Here is a 16,952-nt window from a genome sequence, read left to right as displayed (position 1 = left end):
AGCTGTGAATGCTGAGTTCAGATCCCATCACAAGAATGATATTATACAAACAGGAGAGATATGACCCCACACACAGGTCTAAGAATGCTCTATTCCATTGGGAAGGTCAATATTTTTATTCAATTATATGAGAAAGCTTTGGGTCCTAGTTTATAAATATGTAGAATTCTCCTGAGTGTTATAAACCTTTGTTATCTTTATCGGAATGTTTCCAGGCTGGTGGACATTTTGGTGAGTCCAGATCCTTCTAAAATCTTTCTGCAAGTCTGATTAAATCCATCTGGCTCTGATTAATTTACAATTAACCTGCCAAGTACTGTCTCAGAAGAACAGCAGAGTCCAAGCCTCTCTGAACCATCATTTTGCTAAAACTAGATCTTAGAAGAGCGTGTGAAGCCCAACAAGAGTTCAAAGGAGAGTGATGTCACTGCGGGCTGGAGGCATCAAGAGGTTCCATGGAGAAAAGGGAATGTGGGCCAGGCTGGAAGGAAGCAAGAATTTTATCCCTTTGTAGCCACCCCAGTGTTCAACAGTGTCTTACAAATGATAGATATGCAATAACTATGTGTTGACTAAAAAGAAGGGCAATAAGAACTAATATACTTCTCAATAAATCACCAACAGAGCATCTCCAAGATTTCAGTTAAACTTCATCCCAAGGTTTCAGGACCCTATGTGACCTCAGTGAAAAAAATCTGCCTTCCTAAGCACTAGCACCCTGCTGGGGAGGCCTTTGTGGTCACTGATATTCCCAGTCACTTCTGAGACTTTTGCCCAAATCAATTAGGCTACACATTGAGAGTCAAAAATCCTCTCTTTATAGGTTATGGGACAGGAAGAAGACAATATAAGAATTGGTTGAGCAAATTCATTAGGTATATTGGTGGGTTCTTGTTTTTTCTTCTTCTGTTTGCAGTCTAGCCTATTATTTCTCCAGGAAGTTTAGCCTCAGTATTCTATGCCCAAAATATTAGGGGAAAAGAGGGAAAATGTGGGGCAAACTCTTGTTTGTCAGGGACAAACCTGGGTCCAGCAGATCTCTGATGTTGTCTACTGATAATGTCTACTTGCTCCCTTTTTAACAAGCTTTTTGCTACTTCGTAGACCTTTGGTTTCATAAAGACAGATATGTATTTCCCAAAGACTCAACATTCCTGGCATTCTCTATTTTTTTCTAGTGAATGTTGGACAAATATGTCTACTTTCATGTCCTCAGTGGCTCTGACTGAAGAGTATTTTCTTCCCCAGCACTTCCAAGATGGCTCCCCATTCTTGGTCCTTTCCTCCTATGTTGTCACTTTCCAGGCTTCTATCTTCTTCCTTCTCTTACTCTACATAATCTTGCTTATCATATATATTCCACTTCTACCTTTTAGCCATAACGTATAGACTGATGACTCCCAAACTGCAGCTTCACGCAGATCTTACTCCTAAATTCTGAGTGCTTAGTGGATATATTCACCTATAAGGCCCATAGGCCCATGTCCAACTTGAAGTCACTAATATTCTCCTTTACATACTCTTTTCCCTGTGTTTCCTATTTTAGGGAATATGAATCATCTCTCCTTCCCACAAACCAAAGATTTATGAGGACAACCTTTTTCCGTCTCACTCCCCATTTCCAAGGTATCACCAAGACCTGCTGACTAGCAGGGGACTACCTCGCAGAGCCACCCACTTCTCTCTTTGATACCACCACCCTCATTCTGTCCCCTAAGCTGCACCTGGACTATTGCAATAGGCTTGACTGACCTCCCATGTTTCCACCCCCATTCATCTCCACGCCATTCTCCACATTGCAGCCAATGTGGTCTTCATAAAATTTATAAAATTCAAATGTGATTAGATCACATCCACCTACACACACACCCCGCTCTGCTTAGAATTCTTCTCTTGGCTCCTCTTACTCTGAGGATAAATACCAGAATCCTCTACACAGCCTTCAAGACCCTGCATGGCTGACTCCTACCTTCTCTCTAATCTTATTTCACACCACTTTCTACCTTTACCTTACATTCCCGCTACACTGGTATTTCCCTATACCTCCCACACTCATGTTTCCCACAACTTCATGCAGTGCTTACTCAGCCTCTTTAAGATTCTCTTCTTCAGAACTTCCCCTCCAGCAACTGGTTGATTTCTGTTTACCCTTCAGATCCCAATTCAAAGCTCTCTTGCTCAGCCTTCTCTGAACTATAGACTAGGTTAGGCTGTTATACACACACAATCCATGCCATCCTGCTCCTGTGTTTCAGGCCACTTATGATTTTATATTTGTGATTACTTGATCAATAATAAGTCTCCTGTCCATCATATCCACAAACAGGGACTAGATCTACTTTACTCACTATTATTTCCCCTGATCCCTGTATGATGCCTAGTATGTTGTAAGCAGTCAATAACTGTGACTAATGATTCAACGAATAAGTGAACGGATTCACTATATTACTCCAAACAATATGTACCCAATTTTTTTTCAATTCTACCTCTTTAACATCTCTCATCTTTAGCTCTGCTTCTCTATCCCCAATGCTGCTCATTCAGAGCTCAATAATCTCTCACCTCATCTATTACAGAAGTCCCCTAAATCCCTCCATGCTTCCAGTGCTATAGCATTACAATCCAGTGAACACCCTAAAATACAAATGTCAGTATGGCTCTCCCTTGCATAAAAATCCTTTGGATATTTCTAAAAAATGGTGCCGATTTCCATCTCAGTCTATTTGCCCTAGCACCTCCCTCTACTTCTTCCCTCTTCAAATGTGTCATCTTAGCAGTGATCCCCAACATTTTTCATGGCATGGCACGTATTTAAAAATGGCAATATTTATACAACATACTGGAGTCTGTAGAGGAGGTTCCAAGAGCCCAAAGGCTAAGGAACTTGACAACCTAACACATTTATACTCCCTGTGGCCTGACACCTAGAATGGGAAGCTCTGGTTTGGGAAATATCAGTTCAACAGTCAAGTCTCGCCGAGGATTGGCTTTCTCTATCACTTTTTCGGTCACTTTTGTGACTCTACTACTGCCTGGCAGACTTTTTAATAGCACTCTAAATACTTACTCTGTTTACATTCCTGTTTTTTCTGTGAGACTGAAAACCCCTTTGGAACAGAGAACATATCTCACCCATTTATGAATTCTCAAAATATAATGGCTGGGCCCGGATGAATGAATAATGAACAGAAAAAGGGACTAGAAAGATCCAAGAGTCCAAAAATCCTGGATGGCCATTAGGTAATTTTCTTCAATCATCACTTTAGTGTGTGTGTGTGTGTGTGTGTGTGTGTGTATACACATATATGTATATTAGAAATTAAAGTGATTTCTTTCCCTTCCCCTAAGCTCCTTTTTTCTAGAGGCAAGCTCCCAAGCTACAACTATGACTAGAGTGCTGGCGTTTTAAATTATAAATACACCAAAAAGCAAAATACAGCTACTCTGAGAAGTTGAGTCCTCAAGTACCCAATAAGGTCATTGTGCTTTTTACTGCCAGAATATTTTCTATCAGTTGATGCTTCTAAAATCAGATGTTTCTCATCAGCAAGAAGAACGAGATTTCAGAAGGTGAAGATTTTATAAACGCATTGAAAAAATGTCAACATTTTTGGTTCAAGTTATGATTTAAAGAAGTATAGCCTCATATTTTAAAATGCTAGGAATGCTCTCAATGTGGTGAAAATGTAAAAGGAGAGCTGAGGTTCCCAGAACAATGTTTTCATTTCTCAGATGGACCTGACAACAGAATGAACATGGCCAGAAGCCCCCTTTCACCTGAAAAGCTCTCAGGTACTTACTGAGAAGTCAGTAGACATCAGCAAGTTCATCAGTTCCATCTAAGAATGGATGGCTCCAATCAGCATGCCCAAATTCAGCAATTTCCATCAGATTGCACTTGGGACACTCAATTTATTGCTGCTGACCTAGAAGCCAAGGAATCATTTCTTGGTGGTAATAAACGTCCCTGCTTCTTTCTCATCCTCAGTTTCCTGGTGAATAAATATTCCAGTGCCCTCACTGGAGTAAAATGTACAGGATATAAGCTGTGCTGCATTTCTCAGTATTTCCTTCCATGCATGGTGCCAGGTTGGATTGGCAGGAGAAATTTCCCTGAGTCTTGTAAAGGCACCAGTGAAGCAGCAGCCTTTATACTCTGCAGGTTGCTAAATGACATGAGGCACAGTTGTAGCTTGTGGATATTGTCACTGATCTATCAGCTCACCTTGTTGACATGGGACTCCCCAGGCCTACATCAAGTCCAGTTCCTACCACAGAGCTTCTTTCATCTTCCTCCAGTCCAAAGCAGTTTGTCCTTGAGTCCAGTTGAATCTCATAGGTTCCATTAAATTGAAGTTTGGTTGCTCCCTCCCATTCCACAAGGAGCTTCCTGACAGCAGTCCTACAGACTCAGCAACTTCATGCCCACGTCAGATACATCAGAGTAAAGAGTCTTCTACAGAGTTCTTTACCAGATCCCACAATTGTGGTAAGCCTAATCACTATCACAAACCCCTTATTTTATGTCACTCATTGTCGTTCTCCTTCTCAAATTAAACCTGATATAAGAGAACTCCTGCTCATCTTACCTTTCCCTCTAACTATCCTTTGGAAAACAAAGGGAAGCTTTCTAAGGAAGTATATCCCCTGTCACAGGTGAAGCAAGCTACCTCCATAGGTATCATCTGACTCAGGAATGCACAGTCACCAGTGCGTCATCCACCTCATCCCCAGTAACAGGGGATCAGAGCAAACATCTATGTCCTTGTAAAACAAATGTCTTAAGAGAAATATATGATCTTCAATCTGAAGCATCCAATGGCCTCAGATCCAAAGGAAGTAATTCTTGATTCCTGTAACAGCAGATGAAACCAGGGAGGAAAGATCCTAATGCTCCTCCAAATTTCTTAAGTTCCTAAATTACCTAAACTCAACGTGACCGGAGCTAAAGGAGTTTTTCTGCTTTAAAATAGTCATACAGCATGGGGAAACTAGTCAATGCTATTATAATATGGTGACATAGAGTAACTATACTTGTGGTGAGCACAGCATAATGTTCAGATTTGTTGAATGTATGTTCTCATTCATTTGGGGAATATAAATAATAGTGAAGGGGAATAAAGGGGAAAGGAGAAATAATATGTGGGAAATATCAGAAAGGGAGACAGAACATAAAGACTCCTAACTCTGGGAAACGAACTAGGGGTGGTGGAAGGGGAGGAGGGCGGGGGGTGGGGGTGAATGGGTGACGGGCACTGAGCGGGGCACTTGACAGGATGAGCACTGGGTGTTATTCTGTATATTGGCAAATTGAACACCAATAAAAAATAAATTTATTATTAAAAAAATCATGGATACTAAAAAAAAAGATTCTCTCTCTCAAATAAATAGATAAATCTAAAAACAAAACAAAACAAACAAACAAAACACCTCATCTTCACATCCTGGACCACATCAATAGCCCTTTCAGAAACAGAAGATAAAACACATATCTGGTGCTTGCCGTGGATTTGGTGTGTTTGCCAAGTTGCCCAGGCAACCAGAACCACTGACTTCATTACTTCTGTCAAATGTTTCAGAAAATACATTTTTAACTACAGAAGATAATTTCCATAATTCAACCTTTCTTCAGAGTATCACAGCCAAAGAGCTGCTGTGTGAGCTCATGAAAGTCTAGGTGTGTTGAGAAAACTGGGTGCATTGTCAGTATAAGCACTTAATTACTGATGGTGCCTCATGTGGCTAGATCACTTGCCAGGACTCAGGAGGCTCATCACATCTCATCCCATCTGAGCCTCATAATCATCTTATTGGTCAGTGATTATAATACTCTAGTGGCCATTTTACAGAGGAGAAAAATGGTCACTCAATACTGACATGACTTTCCACAGTCACATAGCCACTGAGCAGTAGAGTCTGAGCAAGAGCCCAAGTATTCCAAGTCTTTCCACTGAGGGTGTCTACTGTGTCACACTAACTTAAAAAAGTTGTTCTTGCACAGAAATATCATTTTACAAGTAGACCAGGAGGTTTCTACCTTCTTCCCCAGGTGAAGTTTACCACATCTACTGAAGTGTTGTAAGCACTGGCCAGTTATCAGGATGAGCACCCAGGCCCAAAGAAAAGAACAAAGTGGATTTCACTGATTTGATATGTCAAAAATACACATTTTTTAGCAACTATTCCTCTGTTTTCCAGGCTTCAAAGAATTGCAGGTTGTTAAGCAGGGAGAAGAAACCAAATAGAACTTCTCCAGAGAAAGAAGGTATCTATAAGAGGCACGCTATCTCCCTGACCCCACCTGTATACCCTCTGAGAGGAGACAGAGAATCCTTCTTAACTGGCTTCCACTCCCAGCTTGTCTTGGGAAAATCCCTTTCATAATCCTCAGCTCTCTTGTGTGTAAAATGAGGAGCTTGGAGGAGATACCCCCAAACATACCTTCAGGTATTATGTTCAATGTTTGGTGGACAATGCTTGAGGGAACTAATGTGTCATGGGAGAGCACTGGATAAGGAGTCAGAGAATAGACTCCGATTAAGCTCATCTGTGCCTCTTGGTGACTACATGACATCAGGTCACTCAGTCAGCCTCTCAGAATTGAAACTGCCCCTCTCATAGATCATTTGTGAAGAGCAAATATACAAGTGACAATGGTATGGGCTATTAGTAACTATCACAAAAGAGTTACCTGCCAACCCCAGATGAGCCACTGGGACTCTAAAACCTATTTCCTGAGATGATGTAAATTAAGGAAAGGAGGTCCAAAGGCAAGAAGTTTTACTCATGGTATCTTGAAGAAAGAAGAGATGGCTACGGAAGAGGACAAGCATGGTGTATGAGTCCCCTCCCAGGCTTAGGGGGCTGCACCTACCTTTACCTCCAGGAAGCTGCAGGTAGAACCTAAAATCATCTCCTTGAGGAACTTCTACCTCAATATAAGTCAAGGTTCCTTTTAGGACCCAAGAGATCAGATTCATGCAGTTGGAGAATGGGGATATTTCTGCAAGGGAACACAGCATTGTTCTAGGCACCAAGGAGGATCCAGAAGAGCCATATTTGGTACCTAAGAGCTCCCGCCAGGGTAGCACCAAGTCTGGATGCTGCACTGTCTCCCAGAATGCCTGCAACAGTGGCTACCCAGATATTTCCTTCTGGTGGTCAGTGTAGGGAGCAGGAAGGACAATGGCAGAGGGTAGGATAAGAAAAAAAACACATGCAAGCACATAGAAAATGCTTCAGGGACTCCTAATGCCTCCACATTTGCTGGGCGATGGGGGGAAGTATATTAAGTTTACTATGACTCCATGGGTGTCCATGAGTAGAAAGGCGGGGGCTGTTTGGGTTCTAGTCCATAGACTAGACTAGGGTGGATGAGAAAAATACTTATCCCAAAAGGTCATTCAATAAGCAAACTACAAAGTAAAAATTCAAACTAAACCTTCTTTACTTGATTTTTATACTTACCAGATATTTTTAAAAATATATTCTTAAAAATTCTCCCCAAATAACATATTCCTTGGCCACTTGACAATATAAATTGACTCTCAATCCATTGTGCACACGTTAGTGTCCATTATCTAATAAGCTGGTCCCTGGCTTCCAAGCAGATGATTTAATTTTGTTGATGCCACCTTGCTCAGAGTTTCTTCTAGATGTAACGAATTTCAAGCCATCCTGTTTATAAGAGGAAAAACCATACAGGAAAAATATTTTTGCATGTGAACTGTGTTACTATGAGTCCTATCATATAAGACTTTCACAGGAGGTGACAACATTTGGACATATCAGAGTACATTTGGACAGTGTCACATAGAAATACACGAAATGTTGAGCTTTCTTATTCACCTGCACAACTGAATGTATTGTCCATGTGTTCTTCAAGGGCTTGTCCAGCTTCAAAATTGCATCTCAGCATTTCCAGCATGATGGGACCTGCAAATTCCATCCATGGGCATAAATCTCCCCCAGAACCTTTAGAACATTTTTATGTAAGTATTGAATAGTACATGATACATTTGTAAATAAAGATTTGTTTTAGATTGGAATAGTACTGACTGACTTATAAAGTTCCATTATCAATAAATAATCATGATACATGACTCCTTTTGACTTAAGTTCTGTTAAATTTCATAATACAAAACAATTTACAAAAAAAAGTTTTAAAATGGCATGTCATATTTAGAAACCATAGGATATACATAATTTTATACCTGTAAATATGTATATAAATACAAAAATTATGTATATTAAAATGTGCACTAAAATTTAACCAAATATTGGCAACAAATTTCACTTTTTCACCATTTTGTTTCCAAATTCAGAAGGAAGGTTTTATTTTTTTTAAGATTTTATTTATTCATGAGAGAGAGAGAGAGGGGCAAAGACACAGGCAAAGGGAGAAGCAGGCTCCATGCAGGGAGCCTGACATACGACTCGATCCCAGGTCTCCAGGATCACACCCTGGGCTGAAGGTGGCGCAAAACCACTGAGCCACCTGGGCTGCCCAGGTTTTATTTTTTTTTTAAAAGATTTTATTCAGTTATTCATGAGAGACACACACACAGAGAGGCAGACACAGGCAGACAGAGAAGCAGCCTCCATGCAGGGAGCCCAATTTGGGACTCAATCCTAGGACTCCAGGACCATGCCCTGAGCCAAAGGCAGACACTCATCTGCTGAGCCACCCAGGTGTCCCTAGAAGGAAGGTTTTAGACTTTTATTTGTAGACCCTCTCCACAAATATTGCTGGTATATAGTCTTTATTCTCAATTATAATTTCTCTTTAAACAGTTTTTAAAGTACTAAAACATCTCAATAAATTGTGTAATAATTTATATGAGATAAATGAAACAAATATCATGAAGAGCCTCCAGAGATTAATTTATAGAATTGTACCCATATTTCAGCATCAGTGTTATGATCCTGTATTTATCCAACAGTGCTGTTATGGATACAAATTTCAAGATACATGAGACTAAAAGTCATTTTTAACTGGACCACAAGGGAAGAAAATGTTCAGCTGAGAAACAAATTAGCTGAGCGACTGAATCTTGAGCAGCCTCCCAACAAGCTCACATATTCACTAGGTCCTGAGAGTCTTTTGCACTGATTTGTTTTGAAGGGAAAAAAAAAAACTAATGACTTTTATTTATTAAAAAACAGATGGCATTCTTGTGTTTAGTTATATAATCTACAAGATACTTTGCAAACTCCAACACTAACAGCCATGAGTGAGGAAATGTCATAATATTGAATCCTTGTCTAATCATTGTCTATTCTGGTGTAACTGAGTTCTGTTTGCCAAGATCACTAGAACTTAGGGAGACAGAGACACTCCTTCCCCACTGCAGTCCTAGGATGAGTCACAATGTGAATACACACATCATTGGAACATCTAAAATCACCTTTTGTTTTTGTTTTTGTTTTTTTTTTTTTATCAAAGACAGGCTTTGTGTCTCCTAGGAAAGACCCTTTCTTGCTAATAAATCTCCTTCGACTCTTCTTCTTGTGGTTTGTTTCTTTGGTTTTTGCAAATTCTTTGCCAACTTCTTCATCCTTCCTGGTTCTGAATTACCTATGTGGCTTGACCTGAGACGTAGCTCTCAAGCTTTCTCTTGACCTTACCTGCCCACTTTCCCAATTTAAAATCCTGACTCAGCACTCAAAACAAAAAGCAATTGTTTGCCCCTTTTCAGTATTACTGTTCATGTCTTGAAATGACAGGTCTGAAACAAGACCTCAGAGTTTCAGACAAAAGGTGGTAAATTCTAAGACAATGGGACAATATCCAGGAAGGCAGGCAAGAGAAAATTCATCAAACTGCCTTTTCTAGACACAGCTGGCATCTTTCCATTTGAGTGAAAGAGAAAATAGAATACATTCTCTTAATTGAGTCTGTTTTTCCATTTCTAAATTGTGTTCTTTTTAAGATCAAAAAGAATCAAAGAAATCTCTTGAGGCTGTTTTCTTGTCATTGATGTTTTAAAAACAGTAAAACACCTTCACTGAATTGTCATAAATTCAAAGCCACGTAAAGGAAAAATGTTGATAGTGCGTGTTCTCTTTTGTCAGAAAACATTTTTACAAATCCTCTTTATATCACTCCTGCTATTTTTTTTATTACTTCAAATACACTCTTGTTGACCTTTTTGCCAATAACAGTGGGGTCAGCCCAACAAATTTTGCTGATAGAAAGAAAACATCTTGCACGTGTAAAGCACACTTCACATTGACCTCCATCATGTACTTCACCGATGTCATCACTAGCATCGGAAGAAGAGGGTTGTCTTGCAACTACGTATACATGGAGGAGTCTAGCCCTTTAGGAAGGCAGCAAAAGGTAAGGGCCAATAATAGTGATCTCTTCCTCTCTGAAAATAACTTCAAGCCATTGATATAGCAGAAGACAGTGGTCCCACTCAGCAGTCTGTACCTACTGACAAGCATCCATGAGAAGAGAGCCTCAGAAAACTCAATTAGAGGCCTCTTGTGGAGTGGGCAGTCACAGCTTAGCATTGCAGGGTGTCAGAAGGAACACCCCATTGCCTAAAGGAAACAGGAGAAAATGTTGCCATGCTTCTGAGAGGTTCAATTATACATGCTCCAAAAGGCCATTCTAACTCCAATCAGGGATTGCAAGGGTAAGGCTTTTGGACTCAGGAAGAGTTCTCTTCTCTGATACTGTCATTGTGTTTTGCCACTGAAGAGGCCATGATATGTGTCTTTGTATAGCTCATTATTTCAGAAAAAAAATATTCACAAAGAATACAAAATGTAAAGTATAAGTGGGGGGGTGGGATTGGAGGGTAAGAAATTACATACACCTATAGCAAACCTCCCTCCATGAGAGTGAATAAACCCCAACACTGGAAAATATAGTCTTCTTTATCCCTCATAGTTTGCCTTTAGAAAATGGAAATCTCATTATAGACCAGAATTAGCCCCCTGAACTGTAGGGGACTAAAAGTTTTTTCTCTAGCCTCTTAGATTCTATAACCAGGGCTTGTAAATTAAGCTGAAAAAGACAGATTAATAAGATCAAAAACATACAAATTGTGTTAACATTTTTAATTTTACATGCACAGTGGCTTCACAGAAAAAAAAATATAGCTAGAGATAAAAGAAAACAATTAGACTTGGAGTTTTTATATACCACTTTAACAAAGGGTGATAAATTATGACATACAACTACACAAAGGAGAGGGGGTTTGAGTTTCCAGGGGCAATAAATTGTGGGAAGGTAACTGGGAAATATACAGAGGAAATTCACTGTAGATTAGAGTTATTTAGTAAGCTTTGCTTAAGAAGATTTACCTCAATACTATCTCTGCCTCCAGTGATAAAGTTTATTCTCTCTTCCTGATATAGGAGAATGGGAACAACTTCCAAAATGTGTATATATATATATATATATATATATATATATATATATATATATATGGAAGATGGAAGAAGAACAGAGAGCTCTTTCCATGCCTTCTTTTTCCCAAACATGGCCAAGTGGCATAGGTTGGGGTGGCATATTTAATCAAATCCTTCAACTCTGTCTCTGACAGGTGACATAAGCAGTGATGTGATGCATCCGGTCCACAGGTTTACAGAGTCACTTATTAAAGTGTCAGGGATTTTGTGAGCCAGTGTTAAAATAGGTGTTATTAAAAAATCAACTGTATAGCAGGAAGTGTGCTCCCCCTTCTCACTCTGTCTCTGTCTCTGTCTCTGTCTCTCTCTCTCAAATGAATAAATAAAAAGATCTTTATTCAACTATACAAAAACTTATATGAGTTATACTAAAAAACAGAGATAATAAATACTCAAAACTCCCATTTATTTTAGTATATTTTATAATAACCTACACAGTTATACACATCTACCACATCTGTATGATAATACTGTAAAATATTGTGTTATTGAACACCACCTCTTCCCAGTTTCTCTCCCAATTGCATGTTGGTAACTAGAAATCAGCCATAGTGGGAGTATTTACACCATGGAAATCAGCAAAAACTAAACATCTGGGTTTGATTTATTGTGTTATTTTTTAGTCTTAAGAAAGATGGAGAAAATGTTTATAATGCAGATTAACTTTAAAAACAAGTTAGCCATGTATTCTAAACTATACAAAATACTGAGGAAATATTCTTCCAGTATTTGAAAAGTATCTGATTCAGCAAAGAGTCACTCATGTCATCAACAAATGAGTAAAGTTCTGACATACACAGTACTGAAGCTGAAAAAATTTCTGTTTAATGAATGTGATTTGGACGAGAATAAGAAACAGCTGAATCATAGGTCATATAACATGTGTGAGGACAATAAATTTTACTGGGAAAAGAATTAGCAGATTGAGATGAAACTCTACTTGTCAGGTCATGGTTGACCTACAATCATAGACTGGCTACAGACATGAGTTCAGCAAGAATCAACAGAAGCATTCTGAGAATTGGCTATATGGAATTTACAATAAGAAGTGCTATACATGCTACTATTATTTGTAAATTGTGTGCTATGCATCTATATATCTGTAATATTACAAAATACATATACGGATATGTGTACCTAATGCATATATTTTTTTTTTTTTGCCAGTGATTAAACATTTACCAGCACATCATTAGACATTAGATGCAAGGATGGTTATGGGAAACCATGGGAGCTGACCCCCATTTATTAGCTTCAAATGTGATGAGCCCTGAACATTCCTGTGTTCTTTTTAAACTTCTTAGATGGATTCTTTTATCTATGAATTTAACTAAAACTGACTTGAATGTGCTCATATTTTTGGCCTATATGATCTCAGGGGATAATGAGTTCCACATTTCTTATTCATGCTTCATAAGATTTTAGAAAAATATCTCTTTAATCAAGCAATGTTAAAACTTCTTTTAAAATTAATTGCCCAGCATACATAAGATACTCTCAATGGTCAGTCCTGGGAAGTAAGATTGAAGAGTCAGGAAAAGTGAAGGGGTATTTTTATTTTCATTCTCTATCAGTCTAACTTGGTTTCCTGAAAAAAGGGAAGTATAAGATAAGGTAGGAAGAGGAGGATCAGAAATGTGCTATGTGGCACATTTCGTGTGGGATAGGAGATTTTTATTTATTGAGATCCCATCACAGTCAAGAAACATTTAAATGGCTTATAGAAATTCATATAATGCAAATGGACTAAAATAATGACAACACAACCAAGGTGATGGGATAATCATGGTAGCACAGAAGGGGAAGCCACAGATAAAGTTAGCATACTAAAATACATGCCCTAAGGGGTTGCGCTACTATTATGGGTAAACAGGATTCACCTCTACACGTGGGAAATTTAGAGATCAAAACAGAAAGCTATATAAACCAGCTTTTTCAGACTTGTTCACAAAGACTTCTGGGCACTAAATAACTCTTGCTCACTGTTGAGCATTATTGTAGAAGGCAAAGAGCCATTTACAGAGCAGCGTGAGGCATGAGAGCTAACAATACCATTGTGGCTTTAGCTACCAGTCCAGTGATGCTTCTTGCTCCTATCAACTGAACAGATTAGCATTCCAGCGCTTCAGGATTCCACATTGAAGTGGTCCCTGTGGAAGCTACAGCACTAAATTAGATGAGCCTCTAAGCTCTCTTGACCTTCTATTTAGTTCAAGGAGTCCTTCACAGGGCACTCCAGAATGTTCCCTTCACTCCAGACTGGGGTGTCATGTAAGGGTCATTCAAACAGTCCTTGAAGCAATTCTTTCAAACCTAGACATCTCTCTTTTCCTCTACCCTTCCTCAAATTTTCCCAACTAGTCAAAGCCCAGCTAAAGCCCCAGGTAGTCCCTTTTTGAGTATACAATAACTGATTGAAATTTTTATCTACTTTCCATGACTAACGCTAAATATTTTCCTGACCATTTCCCAGCCAGAATTCTTTGAGATGGGAGGCTTGTTGGCAATAGGCACTCCTGGCTGAATGACTAAAATGACATCGCTACCTTAGATAGGTAGAAAGGGAGTCTGAAAGCCAAGGCAGAATGGAAAAAAAAAAAAAAACAATAAGGCAGCTTTTTAAAGTACAGGTATATTGCACAAACATCACACTCAAGGCCCTGGGAAAATTATCCAGAATACATTTCCATCCAGGTCTATGTTTTTTAAAAACTACATTATAGCTGGAAAAAAACTGCTCCATTCTTTTGGAGAAACAACTGTATCAAAAAACTTAGATTTCCAGGAAGATGGGAGTAGGAATTTCCCTAACTTGAATATCAACAATGAACAATTTGACAGAATTGGCTAATTCCTCAAAAAACACAAGCCACCATAACTCATCCCCTAGGAAACAGATAATAGCCCTCAAAGAGAGAAGATCAAATTTATAATTTAAAAATTCCCCAAAAATGAAGTCTCCAGGCCCAGGTGGTCTCACTCAACAATTCTACTAGATGTTTCAAGAAGAATTAACACCAATCCTATGTAATTCCTTCCAAAAAATAAAAGGAAATAGTTCCTCCAACTTGTTTTATGAACCTAGTGTTACCCTGATACCAATATCAGACAAAGGCAATATACAAAATGAAGGAAGGAAGGAAGGAAGGGAGGGAGGGAGGGAGGGAGGGAGGGAGGGGAGGGGAGGGAGGGAGGAGAAAGAAAGAAGAAAGAGAAAGAAGGAAAGAAGAAAGAAAAGAAAAGAAAAGGAAAGAAAGAGAGAGAGAGAGAAAAGAGGGAAAGACCCGTATTTCCTTCTTAAATAACTCTTTGTTATAGAATATAAATCAATAGCAGGACTCTCCCCCAAGAGATTCAGGTTGGCATTATACACTCAGCAAACTTTTTTAAACATTTAAGTAGTATTACAAAACCAAAAAGATAAAGCAGATATAATAGAGAATCTGGATTAGGAAGATGCCATCTTGGAGCCTTTAGCAGGCTTCAGGATCCTTGGAATAATTATTAAAACACAAACCTCTGGACTCCACCCAAAGAGTGTCTGATTCCATACACCCAGGGGAAAGCCTGAGAACTCACCTGTCCAACAAGTTCCAGTGGACGCTGATGCTGCTGGTCCAAGGAGCTACACTTTGAGAACCACTGCCTTACTACTTTGTAGCTCTAGGACTATCAGGATACCACCTATATAAGTTTCAATGTCCTCATTTGTAAAATTCATTTGGCAATAACATCTATACAAACTATCTAAAAAAAAAAAAAAAAGAGTCAGCTTTGAAAATCAAAAGAAGAAAATGTAAAAAATAAGAAAAAGAAAATGTGAACAATTGTGTATTTTATCAATTAGGAAGAATTACATGAATTCCTTCATTCAAAAAATATTTTTATAACACATATTAGGACACAAAACCAAATCAATCATTGGAGCTTATTGTCTAATATGGAAGAAACCTTAAACAGATATTTAATTTTGAATGTAAATGTTGTCTTTAATAAAAACATTTGAACAAAGTTTTAAAATTTGAAATAGAAAGCAATAAAGTAAAAGAAGTGATTAGAAAAATAAACCAAGTTAAGTGAGGCCATAGGAAGTTTCCAGATAAAGCCCTGTCAACCCATCAGCTATACTTGAGTGCACTGGATTCCTTCTGTAGAAAAAATAATTAAGGAATTAATCTCCAGCCCTCCTAAATTACTGTCAAGCACGTTGAGAAAGTTTTGTGATGTCTGGAGTATAGAAGATACAGCAATCAGACCTATAAAAAGAGGCAATTGAAGAGAGGAGATACATCCAATTCCAATGTTCAGTCCCAGCACCTGCAGGAAGCAGTCCTGGCCACTCACTTCAGCTTTCAACAGTACTTTATGTTTTGCAAGTTATTACTCAGAGCCACAGCATATCGCCTTTTATTAAATCTGACTGGAAATAAACTGGATGTTTTCCTTAATCAAGTCCACACTACCACTTGAGTCACCTTTAGGCCAAAATGTATTCTCCTGTGCTCATCAGAAGACTCTCTAGGGGAGCTTTATCTTTGAGAGGGAATTTCCTAGATTTTCAAGCTGGCAGTGACCAGGAACCTGTCTGCCCTCCAAGAACAGCCAGCAGGCTGGAAGAGCCCTGTGCTGCCCATCTGCATTTAGTAGCAAGTTGGTGATTTGCTCACAAACTTGAAAATTCAGCCAAATAAATACAGGATTAGATTAGAAGTCCCTTTTTTGGCTCTCTCCTCAGTTCTTTTAAAACTAAAAATTAGGGATGCCTGGGTGGCTCAGTGGTTGAGTGTCTGACTTTGGCTCAAGGTGTAATCCTGGGGTCCCAGGATCAAGTCCCACATCCAGCTCCCTGCATGGAGCCTTCTTCTCCCTCTGTTATGTCTCTGCCTCTCTCTCTGTCTCTTCCTCTCTCTCTCTCTCTCTCCCTCTCTCTCTCTCTTTCTGTGTGTGTGTGTGTCTCATGAATGAATAAATAAAATCTTTAAAAAATAAAAATTATTTCTTTTTCTGCTCAATACTTTAAAAAGGCAAAAAAAAAAAAAAAAATAGGATTTCCTCAAAGAGCTTTCTATAAACTATGGGAAGAAGAGTTCTGTTTTCCAGAACTCACTTTCCAGGAAGAGACCAAATTTCCAATTTCAAAATATTAAAGTTTACCCTTGCTGCTCCTATGTCTCATTCACAGCAGAGAACAAGTCTACAAATCTTGACCAGACAGGCATCAGTAGGTGATGGGACAGTGTACCTTCAACTTAATTTAACATCTTGAATCTATCTTGGGATAGTTTATCCTTGAAAAATACCTGCAAATAGCCCCATCCACCACCATCTCTAATTTCCTTTATCTTTGTCATCATTATTCTTCTTTCTTTTCTACACACAGATCTAAGAATAGAATTGTATGTCTTGATTTGAGTGACCTGAAGAGACCCAACTGGCCTTGTTCACCACATGTTTTCAAGCCTAGAATCACTACCATCACATATTCCCCCATCTTTGTACTACCCTTTCCTTTGTTTAAAGTTGCTTTC

At 38.8% G+C, this 16,952-nt stretch overlaps 1 long non-coding RNA gene across 1 annotated transcript; it reads right to left on the bottom strand.

Moving 5' to 3' along the window:
• Positions 1-6,874: 6,874 nt before the first annotated feature.
• On the bottom strand, positions 6,875-15,128 carry LOC140626731 (uncharacterized). Its single transcript, XR_012025781.1, has 4 exons — positions 15,004-15,128; positions 7,849-7,935; positions 7,468-7,677; positions 6,875-7,003 (listed from the first exon to the last, which is right to left on the bottom strand). It is a non-coding gene; the product is annotated as an uncharacterized lncRNA (long non-coding RNA).
• Positions 15,129-16,952: the final 1,824 nt, after the last annotated feature.

This window comes from Canis lupus, chromosome 38 (genome assembly GCF_048164855.1).
Source record: "Canis lupus baileyi chromosome 38, mCanLup2.hap1, whole genome shotgun sequence".
Lineage (NCBI taxonomy): Eukaryota > Metazoa > Chordata > Mammalia > Carnivora > Canidae > Canis > Canis lupus.
This window is presented reverse-complemented; position numbering and strand designations above follow the sequence as displayed.